Source organism: Schistocerca cancellata, chromosome 10, assembly GCF_023864275.1.
Source record: "Schistocerca cancellata isolate TAMUIC-IGC-003103 chromosome 10, iqSchCanc2.1, whole genome shotgun sequence".
Lineage (NCBI taxonomy): Eukaryota > Metazoa > Arthropoda > Insecta > Orthoptera > Acrididae > Schistocerca > Schistocerca cancellata.
In genome coordinates, this window is record NC_064635.1 from 104,416,425 (window position 1) to 104,440,005 (window position 23,581).

The 23,581-nt window shown below is 40.6% G+C and overlaps 2 protein-coding genes across 2 annotated transcripts in view; one reads left to right on the forward strand and one right to left on the reverse strand.

The window, feature by feature from the left end:
- The window catches only part of LOC126106498 (protein Dr1), a 32,632-nt gene extending 29,436 nt beyond the window's left edge, over window positions 1-3,196 (reverse strand). Inside the window, exon 1 of the mRNA XM_049912817.1 lies at window positions 3,061-3,196. The gene's annotated coding sequence lies outside the window, so the exon portion shown is untranslated. The remainder of the gene's footprint in view (window positions 1-3,060) is intronic.
- Window positions 3,197-3,264: 68 nt separating this feature from the next.
- LOC126106499 (WD repeat-containing protein 36) overlaps window positions 3,265-23,581 on the forward strand; it is a 106,135-nt gene continuing 85,818 nt past the window's right edge. The window contains exon 1 of the mRNA XM_049912818.1: window positions 3,265-3,396. The gene's annotated coding sequence lies outside the window, so the exon portion shown is untranslated. The remainder of the gene's footprint in view (window positions 3,397-23,581) is intronic.

Sequence of the window (23,581 nt, forward strand, 5' to 3'; positions counted from 1 at the left end):
GGTTACAGCTTAGACAATCACCCCTCCCTGGGCCTGGCCTGTACCAGGGGGTATGTGCGAACCCTACCTGTCCGACATGGGGCTGGGAATTACACGTTACCCAATCAGCTGTTACGCGTCAGGCACGTGGGCCAGCCTTCAGGAGCCCACAAGGAGGAAGAAGAAAGAAAAGAGTATCCTCAAATGCTGAAGCGCAGGAACAAGAGGAGAAGGGAAACAAAGAAAGGAAAAGGGAGTGAAAAACAAAGGCGAGATTGTTCGCACATCTGCAACAGAATGCAGAACATTCCCAAGAATACCCTAGACATATTCCCCAAAGAAGGGAAAAAAAGAATAGCAAGAGGATAGACACGCAGCACAGAAGGGAAAAATTGCTGCAAAGGATGGGGCCCCATGGTAGCCAAGTACAAACCCCCCTAAGAGTGGCGAGTCAAAGGGGGAGGGGGACCAAGAGATGAATACACAAAGCAGATTCAAAAGGATGTTGTGTGCTGCAGTTACTTGGAGATGAAGAAGCTTGCACAGAACAGAGTAGCATGCAGAGCTGATCAAACCAGTCTCTGGACTGAAAACCACAACATAACAGCATCAAGCGTAAGAGGAGGAGAGAGAAGGGGGGGTGGTGATGCTAGGTTTGTGGGGCGTCAACAGTGCAGTCATCAGTGCCGTCATCAATGCCCATACAAAGTCCCAATTTTTACACAGTCCAATCCAGCCACTGTCACAAATGATGATGATGATGATAGGATGAGGACAACACAAACACCCAGCGCCTGGGCAGAGAAAATTCAAACCTGGCCGGGAACCGAACCCAGAACCCCACAATCCAGAGGCACCAATGCTAGCCACTAGACCATGAGCTGAAGGCGAGGGAAAGGTAGGGGAGGATGGGTATCAAACATCTAACAAAAACTGTTGCTCTTTTGAATCTCGCTATTAGTGTGTCATCCATACAGTAGAGAGTGACAACATACTGCCAAATTATGTAAAAGTTAACAACTCATAACCAAACTGTCATCTTCGATGGACCAAAGATCAGACAGTCGCCACAACAGAGGTTCCGGGGCGGGGGTCCAATATGTAACTTTGGCCCCAAATTACATTTTGCTTGTGTACGCAGTAAATAGTGATAAGAGATAATAATATATCAATAATGATCAAAGCAGACAATGATCTCACAAAAATATTTATTTTAATGATTGCAAAAGTTAATCCTTTTACTGTTAACAAATGTTTATAATGTAAGATAACAATTCAAACACTTATCTCTTGAGCAGAAAGTAAGTATGACTGCTGCTAATGAAAAACTAAGCACAGATTTCATGTAAAGATTTTAAAATCAAACACATTAGATGAAGGGCCTCTTTAACAAATATATCTTGGAGAAATATCTACTACAGAAAAACTTTTGAGCAAAGTAGTTAATAGCACTACCTTCAAATACAGAAACAAATTCATATCTTACAGAATGCCACTGTTAAACTGATGGATACTGACAGTTATTTCAGCAGGAGCAATACAAATAACCGAGTTACACAAAACTGAATTCAGTGTGCCTAAAGTCTGGTTTCAGGGTTCTCGGGTGTGCTTAAATGATGTTATAACAAATTTGGAAGAACTGATGGCAAAAAGAGGGAATTTATGGCGAAAATATCATTGAAATTTATAATTTGTACCAGACGGCAACCATTTCTTTCAGAATCTATGATTTAACTGATTTGGTAACATAATATCAGATAAGAAAGGAGATTTGGTTCAGCATCCTATTGACAACAAGGTAATCACAGGCTACAAATTCAGACTGAACAAAGATGGTGAAGGAAATCAACACTGTCCTTTTCTGACATCACAATTCAGTCATTTACCTTTAATAATTCAGAGAACTCACAGAAAACACAAATCTCTATGGATGATTGAAGATTTCAATGCGGCTCCATCACAATGTGAACTCAGTTCCTAACAACATTGCCAGCTCACTTTATTAAATCCTGGTATTTGAAGAGTTTTGGAAAACTGTTCATCTCTTCAAGATACACAAGAAAAAGAAAACCGATTATGAAAAAAAGCTAGTAAACAGAGTGGAATGAAGAGGTGAGAGGCATTTGAAGTTCAATTTTTTTTTCTGAATCTGATTGATGAAATACAAAAGCGATTATTCTTAATGCACACAGTACATTTGTACCTCATTTAAGAAGCGACTGTAAAAACAGTTCATCCCATCTCACTGCTGCGGTATTTCAGACTTATTCCATATAACTGCACTGTAAAACTGTTGGCGCTATGATAAGCAAACGACTCTGGATCTGATTTTTAATTGCAAAACCGTGGTTCTCTGGTAGCTGAAACAGACGGCAATAGCGCGCGTTCCCGGCCAGGTTTGGATTTTCTCTGCCCAGGCGCTGGGTGTTTGTGTTGTCCTCATCCTATCATCATCATCATCATTTGTGACAGTGGCTGGATTGGACTGTGTAAAAATTGGGACTTTGTATGGGCATTGATGACGGCACTAATGACTGCACTGTTGACGCCCCACAAACCTAGCATCACCACCCCCCCTTCTCTCTCCTCCTCTTGCGCGCGCGCACACACACACACACACACACACACTCACTCTTCTCTTAAACGCCCAGGATAATTTCCTATATGAACAGCAAATAATCTACGGGCTACTTCTGTTACAAGGTCTCGTGAAATTACTTGTACTAACTGTTTGCTAAAGAGATGGTGTAAAATATTGACTCATGTCGTAAATACCAAAACTGCCTAACTGTCAAGCAAATAAAGAAAAAAAGTACTACAACACAACATCGAGAATCACATTTAACACATGCATGTTAAAATCGCTGTGAGTGTTAAAAAACATGGGTCGTGTAACATCCACTTCTTGTAAGCACGCACAAAAAGTTGAGAACTCAAACAAAATAAATAAATCGCAGAAAGAAAAATTTTTCGGAAACCCTTTGAGCAACACTGCTGACATATGAGAGAAAGTATTATAAATGTCCAATAAAAGCTTCGTTTATATGTCTGAAACAGTAAATATTTGTAAGAAAACATTACCTGTTAATCCACTCTTCTCTAATATTACGTCACAAACACTAACACTCTTAACAGCTTGATTTGCTACAGTCTTTTATTTAAAATGTGTTAACTATCTATGATCATAGTGCTTTAATGTTGCGCATTGAGCTTCGGCCAAAGAGAATACTATGCACTGTACCAAAGATACGATGTATATAGCGTTGCGTTTATTTTCTGCTGTTTCAACACGTGCGTTTTGTTTATGGTGGTGTTGTATACGTTGTGAACGCGTTAAAAGTTATTTTTTCGTAGAGAAAATGCGACAGAATGAATCCCAGATGAAAGAGCAGAGGTAAAAGAAGCACGACAAACCTGGTAAGATTTTTGTAAGAAAAGATTTGTCAACTATTTCATTCGGTTGTCAGTAGTAAATATCATGTCTTGTCACATTTTTGCTGCAGGCGTAATGCAAATAACTTCACATGTGTAGTATATCCACCGACCTCTGTCATTCTTCGTGCATTTGCTTCGAGTACCAAAAAAACTAGAGCTCTTTTCACATTTGGACACATACATCATCCCAGATCTGAAATTTAGCGTGCTGTGTTTGTTTCTTGTACTATCGTATACAACTAACAGCTGCCAAGTATTCTTGCGATTGATATGACCAAATAAAAACCACTCCGACAGTCATGACCTCACGGTGCGCTTTTTTAATTTCTGTTACCAGCCTTGAAGTAACGAGGCAGTAATGAGTTCAGTGCCCTACTGACTTTTGTTAACTTTGCCATGCGATGGTTCCCAAGGGACTAACACACGAGATGAAATAACCATATTTTCGTAGAGAAGAGCCAAACAGAATTTCTATGAATGATAAATGTATAAATGGTTTATTTCTCCATAATAACTGTTACAGTCGTGGACATAGTTTGTTTATAAATATATGAAAATTAATAAGAGTTTAGAAATAAAGACAAATTTTACACAACAACATTAAAAATCTTTGAATGTGTATATGCATTTAGCAATTATAAGTTGCTTTAATTTTGTCTTAAATATGTTTCCGTTTAACAGTTTTCTAATATTTGGAAGTCAGTTACAAAAATGTCTTCTGGCAGAAAATGTACTACAACTGTTGCTTGTTTATTGCTAAATTTTATGTGGTAATCCTCTCTTGTTCTTGTATTATAATTATGGATTTTACAATTGATGATACTATGCTCCATATTTTCTTTTATGAGCAGTATAGTCCTGGGAACATACAGTGAATACACTGAACTAGCAGATTATATGTAATGAACTATTCTCTACAGGACTGACATTTACTAATATAGATATTATCCTAATTGATCTTTTCTGGGCTTTGAAAGTCCTATCCAAGTATACCATTGATGCCCCACCCTAAATCTCGATACCATTTAGTAGGTAGGAATGTATGATTCCAAAATAGATTTGTCTCAAGACAGGTGGTGCTATTATGCTAGAAACACGTTTTACTGGGTAGGTGTACAGGAGATGTTTTTACACATAGGCCTATAGCTGATTTGCTCCTTCCTTGTAAGATGTTCATCTACTATAATACCCAGGATTTTATCTTTATCAATTGTTTCAACTGATAGCTCTGGCTGAGTATCCACTTCTCTTGATTTAAAATTTAACAGAAACTCCATCAGAATTGTCTTGTCCTTATTTAGTTCAAATTCAAATGGCTCTGAGCACTATGGGACGTAACATCTGTGGTCATCAGTGCCCTAGATTAGAACTACTTAAACCTAACTAACCTAAGGACATCACACACATCCATGCCCGAGGCAGGATTCGAACCTGCGACCGTAGCAGTCGCACGGTTCCGGACTGAGCGCCTAGAACCGCTAGACCACCGCGGCCGGCCCTTATTTAGTGCCAGTTTGTTTTTGGTGAGATATTCTATGTTGTTGTTGTTGTTGTTGTTGTCTTCAGTTCTGAGACTGGTTTGATGCAGCTCTCCATGCTACTCTATCCTGTGCAAGCTTATTCATCTCCCAGTACCTACTGCAACCTACATCCTTCTGAATCTGCTTAGTGTATTCATCTCTTGGTCTCCCCCTACGATTTATACCCTCCACGCTGCCTTCCAATACTAAATTGGTGATCCCTTGATGCCTCAGAGCATGTCCTACCAACCGATCTTTTCTTCTGGTCAAGTTGTGCCAAAAACTTCTCTTCTCCCCAATCCTATTCAATACTTCCTCATTAGTTATGTGATCTACCCATCTGATCTTCAGCATTCTTCTGTAGCACCACATTTCGAAAGCTTCTATTCTCTTCTTGTCCAAACTATTTACCGTCCATGTTTCACTTCCATACATGGCTACACTCCATACAAATACTTTCAGAAATGACTTCCTGACATTTATATCTATACTCGATGTTAACAAATTTCTCTTCTTCAGAAACGCTTTCCTTGCCATTGCCAGTCTACATTTTATATCCTCTCTACTGCGACCATCATCAGTTATTTTGCTCCCCAAATAGCAAAACTCCTTTACTACTTTAAGTGTCTCATTTCCTAATCTAATACCCTCAGCATCACCCGACTTAATTCGACTAAATTCCATTATCCTCGTTTTGCTTTTGTTGATGTTCATCTTATAACCTCCCTTCAAAACACCATCCATTCCGTTCAACTGCTGTTCCAAGTCCTTTGCTGTCTCTGACAGAATTACAATGTCATCGGCGAACCTCAAAGTTTTTATTTCTTCTCCATGGATTTTAATACCTACTCCAAATTTTTCTTTTGTTTCCTTTACTGCTTGCTCAATATACAGATTGAATAACATTGGGGAGAGGCTACAACCCTGTCTCACTCCCTTCCCAACCGCTGCTTCCCTCTCATGCCCCTCGACTCTTATAACTGCCATCTGGTTTCTGTACAAATTGTAAATATCCTTTCGCTCCCTGTATTTTACCCCTGCCACCTTTAGAATTTGAAAGAGAGTATTCCAGTCAACATTGTCAAAAGCTTTCTCTAAGTCTACAAATGCTAGAAACGTAGGTTTGCCTTTCCTTAATCTTTCTTCTAAGATAAGTCGTAAGGTCAGTATTGCCTCACGTGTTCCAGTATTTCTACGGAATCCAAACTGATCTTCCCCGAGGTCGGCTTCTACTAGTTTTTCCATTCGTCTGTGAAGAATTCGTGTTAGTATTTTGCAGCTGTGGCTTATTAAACTGATTGTTCGGTAATTTTCACATCTGTCAACACCTGCTTTCTTTGGGATTGGAATGATTATATTCTTCTTGAAGTCTGAGGGTATTTCGCCTGTTTCATACATCTTGCTCACCAGATGGTAGAGTTTCATCAGGACTGGCTCTCCCAAGGCCGTCAGTAGTTCTACTGGAATGTTGTTTACTCCGGGGGCCTTGTTTCGACTCAGGTCTTTCAGTGCTCTGTCAAACTCTTCACGCAGTTTCGTATCTCCCATTTCATCTTCATCTACATCCTCTTCCATTTCCATAATATTGTCCTCAAGTACATCGCCCTTGTATAGACCCTCTATATACTCCTTCCACCTTTCTGCTTTCCCTTCTTTGCTTAGAACTGGGTTTCTATCTGAGCTCTTGATGTTCATACAAGTGGTTCTCTTATCTCCAAAGGTCTCTTTAATTTTCCTGTAGGCAGTATCTACCTTACCCCTAGTGAGATAAGTTTCTACATCCTTACATTTGTCCTCTAGCCATCCCTGCTTAGCCATTCTGCACTTCCTGTCAGTCTCATTTTTGAGACGTTTGTATTCCTTTTTGCCTGCTTCATTTACTGCATTTTTATATTTTCTCCTTTCATCAATTAAATTCAATATTTCTTCTGTTACCCAAGGATTTCTACTAGCCCTCGTCTTTTTACCTACTTGATCCTCTGCTGCCTTCACTACTTCATCCCTCAAAGCTACCCATTCTTCTTCTACTGTATTTCTTTCCCCCATTCCTGTCAGTTGTTCCCTTATGCTCTCCCTTGGTCATAACCAATAGATTGTGGTCAGAGTCCACATCTGCCCCTGGAAATGTCTTACAATTTAAAACCTGGTTCCTAAATCTCTGTTTTACCATTATATAATCTATCTGATACCTTTTAGTATCTCCGGGGTTCTTCCAGGTATACAACCTTCTATCATGATTCTTAAACCAAGTGTTAGCTATGATGAGGCTAATGTTCTCTGTATTATTTTGCGCTGCCAACTGATTTGTAGAGCCCCAGCTTGTGAAGGAGGTATTGTTGGCGTAATTTACAAGGTTTGAATTTTGTGTAATTGATATATCATTGATGTACTATACAATAAACAAAAAAGGACCAATGGTGCTTCCTTGAGGGACTCGACAGTTAACAATCTTATAAGATGATTTTACTGTTTGTGTATGTCCCCCATTTGTATGGTACAGCTTAACACACTGTCTCCTGTCAGCAAGGTAGATCTTAACAAATCTAATGCCACACCTCTGGCTCCATAAATTTCTAATTTATATAGAAGAATGGAATGATTGACAGAGTCAAAGGCCTTGGATAGGACTAATTAGGTGCCAATAACTTTGTTTTCATCATCAAGTTCATCCAATACCGTTTGTAAAAAATGTAGCTACAGCTGTTATTGTAGACCTGCCCTTCCTGAGAGCTTTTTAATGTACTTGCAGAAAAAATGATTCAAGTTGATCAAGGAGTAGCCTTTCCAACAACCTACTAAGTTCTGATGTTAATAAAATAGGCCCATTATTTTGTATATCTCTACTTATTCCTTTTTTATGCGCTGGTCATATTTCACAAACTTTTAACAAGTCAGGAAATGACCCCTGACGGGAAGAGCCATTTATTAAATGTTGTTGTGGCTCTATTAATTCATTACTGCAATCTCCCAGAAATTTGGCTCAGATGTCATCCCAGCCTGTCGATGTATTTGCTTTTAAGTTGCGAATGGTTTTCAGGATTGCCATTTCTCTAACATACCTCAGGAAGAATGAGTTATTTATCATTTGTGGTGGGTCATTCAAATTGTCCCTATGTGTATTACTAAATTGGTCTATGAATCTCTCACATACTTCCTTTGGGTCACTCAGAAAATTTTCATTGCCTCTTATTATGTTATTGCACACTGCAGTGTCGCTGCCCCAGCTTTCCTTGTTTATTATACTCCATGCTGTTTTGCTAACATTGCTGGATTGCCTCACTGCTCACCACTGTGGTCGAGCGGTTCTAGGTACTTCAGTCTGGAACCACGCGGCTGCTATGGTCGCAGGTTCGAATCCTGCCTCGGGCATAGACGTGTGTGATGTCCTTAGGTTAGTTAGGTTTAAGTAGTTCTAAGTCTAGGGGACTGATGACATCAGGTATTAAGTCCCATAGTGCTTAGAGCCATTTGAACCATTTTTTGCCTCTGTTCTGCATACATTTGTGCTTTTAATGTCTTAAGACCTTGTAGGTTTCTATACAGGGTTTGCATTTAAATTAGAAGTACTGCAGTTTGGTGTCTCTAAAAAGAATGTGTAGTCCTTCATATCTTCCTTTAATTTTAAAACACAGGGGCAAGTTTAAGATTCTTGAAACTGTCAGTTTTCCTTAGTTTTTTTTTTTTTACCACCGGGCACACATTATTAAGACAATGGCTTTATGTTATATAAAATTTGTCCCACTTTTCATTAATATCTTCTGTTTCATATAGGCCTACCTGATGCCAGTTTATGTAGGCCAGGGTTTCCTTTAACGTATCATAGTCTAGCTTTCTTTTATACACTGAAGCACTAAAGAAACTGGTACAGACATGTGTATTCAAATACAGAGATATGTGAACAGGCAGACTGCGGCATTGTGGTGGGCAGGTTATCAAGATTTAAGTGAGTTTGAAATTTGGTGTTATAGTCAGCGCATGAGCGATGGGACACAGCATCTCCGAGGTAGCGCCAAAGTGTGGATTTTTCCTGTCCATTTCACAAATATACCATGAATGTCAGGAATTCGGTAAAACATCAAATCTCCAACACCTCTGTGGCCGGAAAAATATTCTGCAAGATTGGGACCAATGACAACTGAAGAGAATCGTTCAGTGTGGCAGAAGTTCAACTGTTTCACAAATTGCTGCACATTTCAGTGCTGGGCCATCAACAAGTGTCAGTGTGTGAACCATTCAATGAAACATCATCGATATGGGCTTTAGGAGTCTAAGGCCCACTCGTATCTCTTTGATGACTGCACGACATAAAGCTTTATGCCTCGCCTAGCCCTTCAGCACCAACATTGGACTGTTGACGACTGGAAACATGTTGCCTTGTCAGACAAAGTTCGTTCCAATTTGTATCGAGCAGATAAACGTGTACGGGTCTGGAGACAACCATGGACCCTGCATGTCAGCAGGGGACTGTTCAAGGTTGTAGAGGCTTTGAAATGGTGTGGGGTGTGTACTGTTGGAGTGTTATGGGACCCCTGATACATCTAGATATGACTCTGTCAGGTGACACTTACGTAAGCACACTGTCTGATCACCTGCATCCATTCACGTCCATTGTGCATTCCGACAGACTTGGGCAATTCCAGCAGGACAACGTGACAACCCACACATCCAGAATTGTTATAGACTGGCTGGGTTTAAACACTTCTGCTGGCCACCAAACTCCCCAGACATGAGCATTATTGAGCATATCTAAGATGCCTTGCAACATGCTGTTCAGAAGAGATCTTCACCCCCTCATACTCTTACGAATTTATGGACGGCCCTGTAGGATTCATGGTGTCACTTCCCTCCAGCACTAGTCAAGTGCATGCCGCATCATGTTACGGCACTTCTGTGTGCTCACACGGGCCCTACACGATATTAGGCAGGTGTCCCATTTTTGTTAGCTCTTCAGTATAGGTAAATAGGTCCTATGAGATACTGTTTCTTTGTCTGTATGAAGCACTAGGACTAATGCGGAATGTGGCTCTCAACAATTCTAACTACAGGGTCTTCCTTGCTTAAGTTTGTAATAACATGGTCAATACATGTTTGATGAGAGTCACATGTTATTCTTTTTGGTGTCGAATTCACATGGGTCTAATTATAGGACTGTAACATATCACTGTATCTAAGATAATTTATACTATTAGTTGAGGAGCCAATGTTCACACCGCCTACTAGTATAGTCTATTTTTTATGAGAAGAGTTTATCAAAAAGTTTGTCTAAATGACAAAAGAATTCTTCTATATTACATATTACTGTTAGGGGATCTGTAGAGGCTAGCTATTATTAAACTGCTATTTCTGAGCTTTATTCTTATTGCAGCTATTTCAAAAACCATCTCACATCCAAATTTATCTTCCTAGTCTATTTTTTTGTGCTAGACATTATTTTTGATATAAATACCAATGCCACCACATTTATATTGTTTCCTACAATACATACTGACAGTTTTATAATTAGGCCCTACTTGAATTAATGCTACGCATTTCTTTAGTTTTGCACCCTAGTTCATTCACAAAATAATTATGAGAGCTACTACCACTTAGAAATTTGCCATTTTTTCAATTTTATTGGTAATATATTGGACATTTTGTGATATTCTTTTGAATTTACTCTCATTTATGATGATGTCAAGTACTTTGGCTTCACGTATGCATAGTGAAGAAGTTTCTGTAGAACTACTTTCACTTTTGAATGAACTGTTTTTGTATATAAGACTTTTCAGTTTGATCCTTTCTTTCATTATTTGATTTAATTTTTCACACAAATAATGTTTACAGCATAATCAAGTGCAATCCGTGGTTTGTCGCACTGGACTCGCATTCGAGAGGACGATGGTTCAATCCCTCATCCGGCCATCTGATTTAGGTTTTCCGTGATTTCCCTAAATCGCTTCAGGTAAATGCCGGGATGGTTCCCTTGAAAGGACTTGGCCGACTTCCTTCCCTAATCTGAAGAGACCAATGACCTCGCTGTTTGGTCTCCTCCACCAAATCAACCCAATCCCCAACCCCGTGGTTTGTGTGCTGACCTCCATCCGTCTTTCCTATGTCTAGAATTGAACAGTTTCCATAGTTTGAACGTAGTGCCTTAATTCCAATATGTGTTCTTCTAATTTCCTTGTTTATGCATGAGTTATAGGTCAGATTGTGCTGATGCGGGACAGTAGGGACAATCATGTTTTTCTGCTTATTTTCTTCAAGAAAATTCTTCAGAGCTTCAATACAGATATCACCTTCATTACTTCCCACATCATTCACACCACTTACGCAAACTATACAATCACTGCTATGCAGCATTTTACCTTTAAAGTCGGTATCTTGTATGATGCTTTTTGTTTTCGTTCCAGGTTTCACAACTCTGGTCACTTGTAGATGTTTGTTTGGGTTATTTAGGATTTCAGCTAGATTTCTTCTACATCTACATCCATACTTTGCAAGCCACCTGACGTGGTGTGGTGGAGGGTACCTTGAGTACCTCTATCAGTTCTCCCTTCTATTCCAGTCTCGTATTGTTCGTGGAAAGAAAGATTTTTGGTATGCCTCTGGGTGGGCTCTAATCTCTTATTTTTTCCTCATGGTCTCTTCGCAAGATATATGTACGAGACAGCAATATACTGCTTGACTCCTCGGTGAAGGCATGTTCTCGAAACTTCAACAAAAGCCCGTACCGAGCTACTGAGCGTCTCTCTTGCAGAGTCTTTCACTGTAGTTTATATATCATCTCCGCTATGCTTTCACGATTACTAAATGATCCTGTAACAAAGTGCTCTGCTCTCCTTTGGATCTTCTCTATGTCTTCTATCAACCCTATCTGGTGCAGATCCCACACCGGTGAGCAGTATTCAAGCAGTGGGTGAACAAGTGTACTGTAACCTACTTCCTTTGTTTTCGGATTGCTTTTCCTTAGGATTCTTCCAATGAATCTCAGTCTGGCATCTGGTTTACCGACGGTTAATTTTATATGGCCATTCCATTTTAAATCGCTCCTAATGCCTACTCCCAGATAATTTATGGAATTAACTGCTTCCAGTTGCTGACTTGCTATATTGTAGCTAAATGATATGGGATCTTTCTTTCTATGTATTCACAGCCCATTAAACTTGTCTACATTGAGATTCTGTTGCCATTCCCTGCACCATGTGTCAATTCGTAGCAGATCCTCCAGCATTTCAGTACAATTTTCCATTGTTACAACCTCTCGATTTATTACAGCATCATCTGCAAAAAGCCTCAGTGAACTTCTGATGTTATCCACAAGGTCATTTATATATACTGTGAATAGCAACGGTCCTACGACACTCCCCTGCGGCTCACCTGAAATCACTCTTACTTTGGAAGACTTCTCTCCATTGAGAATGACATGCTGCGTTCTGTTATCTAGGAACTCTTCAATCCAGTCACACAATTGGTCTGATAGCCCTTATGCTCTTACTTTGTTCATTAAACGTCTGTGGGGAACTGTATCAAACGCCTTGCGGAAGTCAAGAAACACGGCATCTACTTGGGAGCCCGTGTCTATGGCCCTCTGAGTCTCATGAATGAATAGCCCGAGGTGGGTTTCACATGATTGTCTTTTTCGAAAACCATGCTGATTCCTGCAGAAAAGTCATTATACCCGAACATAATATGTGTTCCAAAATTCTACAACTGATCGATGTTAGAGATATAGGTCTATAGTTCCACACATCTGTTCGATGTCCCTTCTTGAAAACGGGGATGACTTGTGCCCTTTTCCAATCTTTTGAAACGCTATGCTCTTCTAGAGATCTACAGTACACCGCTGCAAGAAGGGGGGCAAGTTCTTTCGCGTACTCTGTGTAAAATCAAACTGGTATCCCATCAGGTCCAGCGGCCTTTCCTCCTTTAAGCGATTTCAATTGTTTTTCTATCCCTCTCTCAGCTATTTCGATATCTACCATTTTGTCATCTGTGTGACAATCTAGAGAAGGAACTACAGTGCAGTCTTCCTCTGTGAAGCAGCTTTGGAAAAAGACATTTAGTATTTCGGTCTTTTGTCCATCATCCTCTGTTTCAGTCTAGTGGTCAAATAAAACCTAAAATCGACTATGACAACACGGAATGAGTTTCGAAAAAAAGAAAAAAAAGAAGGGAAAAAAATCAGTTTAGCTGCATCAGGACTTGCTTAGGAGCTATTTGTTCCATGCCAACAAATGCTATTTTAGCGGAAGTCGCAGAAATGCCCAATGCTTTCAACAAACAGCAGCAAATTCATCTTGTTTTTTTCTTTTTACTTCAAAAAAGCATTTTTCTGCAGGTTCACTTCTTTTCCCTGCTTTAGCAGGGCATGTTATTTACGTGAAAAGAACTTGAGGGGTCAGTAAATTTTTGATAGTTTACTTTTTTGTTGATTGAAATAATACAAAACTGTTTAAGTTTACACCTGAGACTGGATTTTGTGTGTACAAAAATTTTGCATGTGCTTCAGTACAACAACAACAACAACATGAAGCTCCCAGATCCATTGTGATGATAACGAAGACACTTCATAGGACGCTTCTCCGTGCTAGGTCACTTTATAAACTACGTTTTCACCTCACACCATATTTTACATATACAAGTAGGTAACTTAGAATCTCTGTAGCTCAGCAGTAGATGAAGATATCAAGAAAATTTCACAATTGTTTGACATTGGGATCGTAGAAAAACAGGGTTAGTCAAAATTGTGTTAACACTCAAATTAAAGTTTCAAGAACATACCTTCACCGAAGAGTCCAGCAGTATGTTGCTCCCTCCTACGTATATCTCGCGAAGAGACCATGAGGATAAAATCAGAGAGATTAGAGCCCACACAGAGGCATACCGACAATCCTTCTTTCCACGAACAATACGAGACTGGAATAGAAGGGAGAACCGATAGAGGTACTCAGGGTACCCTCCGCCACACACCGTCAGGTGGCTTGCGGAGTATGGATGTAGATGTAGAAATGACGGAAACAGTTTATTAACTTTACGTACTTCTATAGAGAAAATACATCGAATGTGGTAAATGATGTGCTGAAAGTGCTAAACACCTGTGAACTCAACCTGTTCGCCATCACATTCAGCACATAAAAACCAATGATTAACAGCAGCATTTAAAGCCTGTACACACATTTCACTTGGAATGGATGATATCACATCCCATGTATGGTCCTTAAGGTCATTGGTGTCATGAACTTCCGTACTGTAAGCATGCTCCATAACCAGAAATCACACGCTATTAAATCAGAGATTGTGGAGGCCAACACAGTAGTCCATTACAACCAATCTGTTGATCTAGGAATGTCGCATGAGATAGTCTCTAACAGTACCCCGCTTTGCCCTTCCAGAGGACACCGCCTAATAGTAGGCACCTTCAGTGCCAGGTGGGAGAGTTTGCATGCTTCATTGATGTCGAGAGTTGTGCCAGCAATAGTGTAGCTGTGGCAGGGTCACCCAAGCCGGATTGGTCTTGACTGAGGAGCCAGACGAAGTGTGTCCCACAACATAAGGCAGGGAGGGCTCTAGAGGCATAGTGAAGCCAGCTTCCCAAGAGGAGTAAACCTATTATAAATCCTGGTCCTCCTGACTGGGGGTTGGGCATGGACTGAATAACCTCATACTGTAGAGAGAGAGAGAGAGAGAGAGAGAGAGAGAGAGAGAGAGAATTATGGAAATTCAACAGAAGCCTCAGAAACTGGATGGAAAACATGTGTCATGACCCTGGCAAAGGAAAGGGATAAAGGATCTGGCAGTAGCATCTTGGAATGTGAGGACAATGCTTCAGCCTGGAAATATGGAAGAAATAGCCAATGCAATTTTAAAATTTAAGTATGATATCTTAGGGCTACAGGAAATAAGATGGCAAGGAAATTAGCCGATAGATAAACCTGTGTACTCATTGGTATATAGTGGACCAGAAGAAAGAACACGCCAATTCGGAAAATAGGGTTTATAATAACAAGAGAGGATTAGAATTTCAACCTGTAAATAAAAGGATGTGCAGACTCAAGCTAAGAGGTAAATTTAGGAATGTACCAACAGTAAACGCTTATGCAACAACAGAGGAAGAAGAGAATATAATAAAAGAACAGTTCTATGAAGATTTGGAAAAAGTATGCTGTGCAATACCTAAGTATGACCTAATGCTAGTATTAGGAAATTTTAATGCAAAAATAGGGAGGCATGAACATCAATATGGAGTTTCTGGAAAATATTCACTACACGAAGAAAGCGATGAGAATGGAGACTTACTATGCCACTTTGCAGCAAGGAATAATGTGATTATTAAAAGTACCTACTTCCCATATAAAAGGATCAATCTGAGTACTTGGAAGTCTGCAGTCAAATGGAGTAGTCAATCGGATTGACCATGTTAGAAATTGCACGCCACTCCATCTCAGTTACAGATGTATGGTGTGGCAGAGGACCAAACTGTGACTTAGACCACTTTGTGATAAAATTAGTCTTGCGAGAGAAATTGCCATTAACGAGTGAAAGAGGAAAAGAACAGGAGAACAGGGCAAGAATAAAGGTGCTAGAGAGAGAAACTAGAAATAATGTGGAACAGTATAAAGAATTAAGGAGAAGAGCTAACAGACTGTGCAAGAGAAAGAAAAGAAAGTGGACTGAGAAAAAATTTGACCTACAAGAGTTAAAGGAACAGAGTGAAATAAGAAAGTTCTGTAACACTGTTAGCAAAATAAAGAGCAGATCCCAGCCAGAAATAATGGCATGCTCCAGTAAAGATAGGAAAATGATAAGGGAGGAAGAATAGATACTGGGAAGATGTGCAGAGTATTTCAAAGGTACACTAAATACCAATCTAGAAGATGAAGAGACAGCTGCACAGGAGGAAAGAATGGAACTGGAAGTAGACAATGAGGCAAGAAAGCCAACACTACAAGACGTCTCCCAGGCTGTCCACAAGACAACAAACAATTGAGCTCCTGGGGAAGAGAGCATAATCCCTGAATTAATAAAAACTAGTGGAGAGGCTGTAATAAATGAGCTGCACACATCAGTATCAGATAGATGGGAGATGGAGACTAGGCCAGATAATTGTAAAACTGGAATAATAATCCCCACTTATAAAAAAGGGGATAGAACAGCATGCAAAAACTATAGAGGTATTACACTCCTAGGCATAACTTAAAAGATCTTCACAAGCATATCAAACGAAAGGAAGTGCACAGAAGACATACTGGGAGATTATCAGTGTGGTTTTCGACCAGACAGAGGAACAACTGATCAAATATTTGTGATAAGACAAATGATGGAAAAGTTCTATGAATATGATATACATCTGCATTTTCTATTCACTGACTTCAAACAGACCTTTGACAGCATAAACTATATAGAGTATTGAACGAAGTTGGCATATATGCTAAACCGAGAAAATAATCAGAATGACAATGACAGATACAAGAGCAAAAGTAAAGGTCTGTAGCAGAACAGGTGAAAGGTTTGACTTTAATAAAGGCTTGAACTGAGGTGATAATCTCTCCACTGCCATATTCAATATAGCCCTGAATAGTATAGTAAATAAAATCAACAAAAGAGGCACCATATTTATGAAAACTGTCCAGATATGTGCATTCGCTGACGACATTGCTGTAGTAGGAATAAATATCAGTGCACTCCAAGAAACAAATCGGACAGTGGAAACAGGAGCATTAAAAATTGGCCTCATAGTAAATGAAAACAAAACAAAATATATGGTAATGTCACAATATGAGGCCAGAAGAAGACCTAAACATCAGTGGGAAATTCTTCAAGGGAGTGTCCTCTCTTAGCTTCTTGGGAGCTCTATGAACAAATGATAACAGTATTGTAAAGGCTATAAGAGAAAGAATACAAGCAGGAAACAGGGCTTACTTTGCAAATGTGCAGCTTTTCAGAAATAGCCTTGTTACAAGACAAACAAAACTACTGAAGTATAACTCGCTAGTGCACACGGTTATCATGTATGGTCAGAGGTACGGACAATGACAGAACGTGATACAAATGCACTAAGAACATTCGAGCAGAAAAGGGAGGAAGAATGCTGGAGAATACACTACAGTGTCAAATTACAAGTATTAGTATGAGGTAGGCACATAGTAAAATTTGTGAAATCACAGTGAATACAATAGCTAGGACATGTGGAGAGAATGACAGAGGATAGCATTCCAAACAAAATGATGAAGGGTGCGATCCATTCAGCTAGGTAAAGAGGGAGACCTAGAAGAAGATGAATTGACAATATAATAGTGGATCTCACCATTACGGGAGTCCGAGGGTGGAAAAGAGTGACAGACAACCGAGAAATGTCGAGGAAAATCGTTGAAGGAGCCGAGGCTCACCAATGGCTGTAGTGCTACTGAAGAAGAAGAAGAAGAAAAGGACTCCCTTTTTCCCTTGGTGGAATGATGAGTGCCATGCAGTCCTTCAGGTCAGTCACACAGCTCTGCAATGGTTTAAGAGCCGACTTAACAGCGGAAAACCTCACAGCGTTTCAATTAGTGAGGGAAAAGGCTACTCGAGGCATCATCAAGGACAGCAAGAAAAGGTCATGGTAAATGTTCCTGGACTCTGTCAACCATGCCACCTGTTCTACTGCAGCATAGGAAGCCATCAGAAGGATTTACAGCAAAGGTGGTCGGTTACCTATAGCAGCATTGTTGGCTCAACTCCTGGAGACGTAGCACAGACAATGGCAGAGCGTTTTGAGCCAACTGCTGCCACTGCCAGCCAGGATCCAGCATTCCATCGTTACTGTGCCAACACGGAAAGGGGTGAGTTGGACTTCAGATATCTAACAATTCAGAGTCCCATAACTGCCCAGTCTCCATGTGGGAGCTGGATTCGGAACTGTCTGCAGCTCGTGATACTGCACTCGGGCATGACCGAATCCAAAACCGCATGCTTCGAAATTTGTCAGCATCAAAGGAAATTTTCCTGGAATGTTTTAATCTTATATGACAGATTGGCAACTTTCTCAACTCAATTTTGATACCTCTCCTCCAAACAGGAAACGACTGCACACATCCGAGTAGTCACTGGAGTGTTTTCTTAACGAGCTGTATAGGAAAGACCTTGGAGTGAATGGTTAACTGTCATGTGGGTTAGATATTAAAGACCAGGCAGCTCCTAATTTGCTCTCAGTATGGATTCAGGAGATTTTGCTCCACTGTTGACAACCTGACTTTGCTAGACACAACTATTCAGCAGGTTTTTTTATGCAAACAGCATTGTTTAGGTGTATTTTGTGATGTCAATAAGGCATGCAATACTACTTGGAGACGCCTTGTTCTAGGGCAGTCCACCAGTGGCACTTCCGTGTCCATCTCTCCATGTTTATTCAGTCCTTTTTATCAAAGCGCTTTTTTCGGTACCGAGTTGGTGACGTACTGTTGAATAGTTTTGAGTAGGAGAATCGTGTTAGTGAGAACAGAGTTTTAAATGTTACCCTCGTTGCCATAGCTGTAAAGAGTATCACATCTACTGTAAGGACTCCTGTAAGTGCTCCTTATTTGTGGACAATTTTGCAGTTTTCTGTTCTTCCTCCAGTATTGCAACAGCAACTAGTTAGTTCCAACTTACTTTGCAGAGGCTGGAGGAGTTGGCTGTGCAAGGACTGCTCTTACATTTTCTGCAGAAAAGTGTGTTTGTGTTCATTTTAACATTCTCATTGTATTTTTAGTTTACCTGACTTGAGTATGTGGAACACTGTCCTCCCTTTTAAAGACTCTGCACAGTTTTTGGGCCTCATATTTGACACCGAGCTATCGTGGTTGCCACACCTGGAGGCCTGACAGCACGGTCCCAGAAGGCATTAAACATTTTGAAGTGTCTTGGGAAGTGAGCAGTGGGGCTCATCTGCTCCAGTTTTATAGGGCATTTGTTTGATTGCACCTGGACTACGAGGGCGCAGTGTACGGATCACCGAGGCATTCGTACCTGAAAATTATGAGGTGCTTACAGGACCAGCCCCAAACTCAGTGTTTGTGCCAAGGCTGGTGAATTGCCACTTACCGTACGGTGGCAGCTCCTCATGTGGTGCGCTAGCTGTGTCTGCTCCTCACTATTCCCACTTCCCCAGCACACCAGTTGCTCGCCCAGCTACGGAATGCCTTTTTATGACTCATCCACAGGCAACGAGATCGTTTGGGATCCGTGCAAAATGTGTGTCGCGGTCCCTTTGTTGTGGGGCATGTGCAGGTTCAAAGCCATGGTTTTAACCAACTGCCATCCTGGTTACTTCAGAAGCCCAGAGTAATTTTGGATTTAGTGCAGTACAAGAGAGATTGCCCTCTTGCTTTTGTTTTTACTGTTATATTTTCTGGCATTTTAAATGAACACCACAACTATGTAGCTGTCTTCCTGGATGGGTCAAAACAGGGGTACTCCATTCGTTGCTTTATTGTTCCCCCAGACTGTTTCCTCAGGACCTGGTTGCCTCCCAAGTTCACTGTATTTGATTCCGAACTATCTGCAATCTTGAGGACTCTGGAGCAGATGAGATGTGCCACACATGATAAATTTTTCGTTGTTCTGACTCCCTCAGTGCCCTTCAGTCTCCTGTGCAATGCTTGTACCAAGTTGATAAAGTAGTTTAGGTTACCCAGGGCACCTTCCTCTGGCTACAGTGGCTGGGGAAGGAGGTGTCCTTGTGCTGGGTGCCAGGGCACACAGGTATTGCGAGGAACGAAAGGGCGGATGTAGCAGCCGAGGAGGCGTGTAGCGACCCTGAGCTATTTCAGTATGCCTTCCCTCTGCATGCAATCACCTCAGTCCTGAGGTACAGAGTCCTTTGTCAATGGAATGACAAGTGGCTGGAAGTGGCAGACAGTAAGCTCCGTCTTGTATAGCCCACAATGCAGCTGTGGCGTGCTTCCTCTCAGCTGTGTCACATGACAGGTCCTCCTTAATCGTTTCCGCGTAGGCCACTGCGCTACGATGCCTAGTTTCTTGCTCCCTCCAATGTGTAGCACAGGTACTATGCATCACATTTTATTTGACTGTGTTTTGTTTTCCGACCAGCAGACCGCAGTGCATTTTGACAGATCTGCCCTTAAATGTTCAAACGACTGTAGTTTGAGTTTTAAAGTTTTGTAAATTGTCCAGTATTTTTCCTGACAGTTTAGGGAGAGGGCTTTAATGTGTTAATAGGGTTAATGGCTCGCCCATGTTTTTGTAATTGGTCAGCCAGTTACATTTCCATGTTCCTTTCTTTTAGCTCCTTTGACATTTCACTTGTGTTTTAATCCCATATGTAGCTACTTTTACTCTTTTTCCGTTGTTTTAGTGCATGTGAGATAGTGACTGTGTGGTCAATTGGAGTGCATGAAATTTTTATCCACATACGTTTGTTTTAATGAGTGTAAGAGGACTGATAACCTCTCTGTTTAGTGCCCATAAGTTCCACCCCCCACCCCCCACCCTCCCACCACCCCCACACATTCTCTCTCTCTCTCTCTCTCTCTCTCTCTCTCTCTCTCTCTCTCTCTCTCTCTCTCTTTCTCTCAGTACAGGCGCATGCAGTGGAGCATCATCTTGTTGGAAATACCCTGCATGGCGGATTTCTAGTGGTGTTCATCGATGGTGTACTTCTGCAACATTTTTAAGTAGATGTCAGAAATTACTTTTCGTGTATCAAAAAATTGGAGTCAAATTACTCCAGCAATGGTCACAGCGCACCAAACATCCAATTTAGGAGAGTCACATTCATGCTTCCTAGTGACTCGTGGGTTTTTGGTGGCCCAGAAAATCGTGTTATATCGGTTCACAAAACTACTTGTGTGAAAAGTGGCTGCATTGCTGAATGTCATAACATTCAGAATATCTTGCTACATATTCTTCATTTTGGCTAAAACCTGATAGTACTCCACCCGCTTATGTTTCTGCACCAATGTTAAAGCTTGGGCAACTTGGATGTGGTATGGTCTCATCCCAAGGTTGTATTTCAATGTGTGTTACACTATTTCTTGAGGAATTCTTGTTTCTGAAGTGCATGCTTAACTTCATTTCGAAAGACTCTGCAACACGGCTTCCTGCGCAAGAGCAATATTTTGTTCACATGTGTGTGATCTTGGGGGTCCTGCATTGCCTCGATAGTTGTTAGCTACCGATCCGGTATCCACAAACTTCTTGTAGATGCAGTACACTGTTAAACGGCTTGGTGGCTCACATGCAAATTGCTGTCTATACTTTACACGGACAATAGTTGGCGAACCATACATTTCCATCAGGCTTGCTCCAGTGTCAGTCGTTCAGCTATTGTGTCAACTACAAACAGAAGAGATTGAAGCTATTACAATGATCAACTGTGCAACAACTAAAAATACAATACAGTACATGTTACAATACATTTCAATAAATTATTTCTGCTCTCTATATGTTATGTCCATTTCAATGTTAACATAATTTTGACTAACCCTGTACATCATCAATATTACAGCCATTTACTGTACATAGCTGTCTTTGAAGCCATGGCTTATTTTTGGTATGCAGAAACCATGTGTTTCAGCTTTTCTCAGGAATTGCCCATTAACTACCAAGGGAACCTCCCCATTGCACCCCCCTCAGATTTAGTTATAAGTTGGCACAGTGGATAGGCCTTGAAAAACTGAACACAGATCAATCGAGAAAACAAGAAGAAGTTGTGTGGAACTATGAAAAAAATTAGCAAAATATACAAACTGAGTGTCCATGCTCAAGATAGGACACATCAAGGAAGAAGGTATGAGCTCAGGAGCGCCGTGGTCCTGTGGTTAGCGTGAGCAGCTGCGGAACAAGAAGTCCTTGGTTCAACTCTTCCCTCGAGTGAAAAGTTTAAACTTTTATTTTCAGATAATTATCAAAGTTCAGGCACTTACACATAATCAACTTCGCTCTCCAAAATTCCTGGACATGTTCAGATTTGCTTGGACATATGCAGATTTGCTTGGACATATGCAGGATTTGACGGTCTACACACGAAAAAATTTGAAAACGTTAAAAACATATGTTTTGACAGAGCACAGGGAAAACTGTGTGACTGTGAAACTGTTGCATTCATTTTTTGCAGTTTATGTGACAAACTCTTATGTTTTCATCACTTTTTTGGGAGTGATCATCACATCCACAAGAAAACCTAAATCGGGCAAGGTAGAAGAATCTTTTTACCCATTTGCCAAGTGTACAAGTTAGGTGGGTCGACAACATATTCCTATCATGTGACGCACATACCGTCACCAGTATCGTATAGAATATATCAGACATGTTTTCCTGTGGAGGAATCGGTTGACCTATGAACTTGTGATCAAATGTTTTTGGTTCCCATTGGAGAGGCAAGCCCTTTCGTCTACTAATCGCACGGTTTTGCAGTGTGGTCGCAAAACACAGACACTAAACTTATTACAGTGAACAGAGACGTCAATGAACAAACGTACAGATCATAACTTTGCGAAAATAAAGAAAAAAAAACTTTTCACTTGAGGGGAGACTTGAACCAAGGACTTCTCGAAACACAACTGCTCCGCTAACCACGGGACCTTGGCGCTCCTGAGCTCAGACTCTCCATGATGTTGCCTATCATGCGCATGGACTACTCAGTTTGTATATTTTGCGTATTTTTTCATAGTTCCACACAACTTCTTCCTGTTTTCTCGATTGATCTGTGTTCAGTTTTTCAAAGCCTATCCACTATGCCAATTTATAACTAAATCTGAGAGGGGCGTGATGGGGAGGTTCCCTTGTAGGAGGTGCCTCCATAAGCCCATTAAAGCCCCTTAAAGTACACCATTGACAACAGCTAAAGCAAAAAGAACTAACAGATTTGTTCCATTTGCATTAGCTGGAGGATGCGTGACATTATAACTTTGACCCAGTAATGTGGTATAGCTACTATAAAACAATCATTTCTGTTGGGTATAAAATGCTTCCTTGCCCAAGGGCTATCCAGAACTCTTTACCCTACCTTTCTATCACCAATAGACACCGAGAGATGAGACTCGAAAAAAATCTCCTTTCTATGCACAGCATATTGGAACATGTTTTGTAGTGCATGTTGCTGCATGCTTGTACGTAAATAATAAACATAGTTGGTTACTGAAGTAATCTGGTGATACAAATCTGTGGAGATACTTGCTTTCATTTCACGTGTTTTCGTCTCTCACATATGCACACAAAAGTGCACAAACATTTTACAGTCAAACAATACTTTTCAAATTCATTTGCATATGCAGCTAGCTTATTACGTCACCAGTAATCTACATCACAAATAATATAAAACAAACAAATAATATCCAGGACTGGACTTCTCTCTCTAACTGTAATTCTCCAAACAATGGCCGTTAACTTTTCATCCATGTGTAGTGAACAAAGATGTGAACACAAAATGACACTAGAATTACTCTAAACACTCCGGAAATGGCACCACATATCAGAGGTGCCGGTAGCTTCCTGTAGAACCTGCACCTACAATCGCTCGCCCTCAAGAACAGTTAACCTTTCATTTATTAAGGTCTCTTTGATATGATATAAATTCATGGCACATGGCAATAATGGGTTAATTGTGTGCTGCCGGAGACAATAGCATAGACTAAATACCTAAGCTTAATGTGGCAAAGTGATACTAAATGGACAGAGCATGTAAGTTC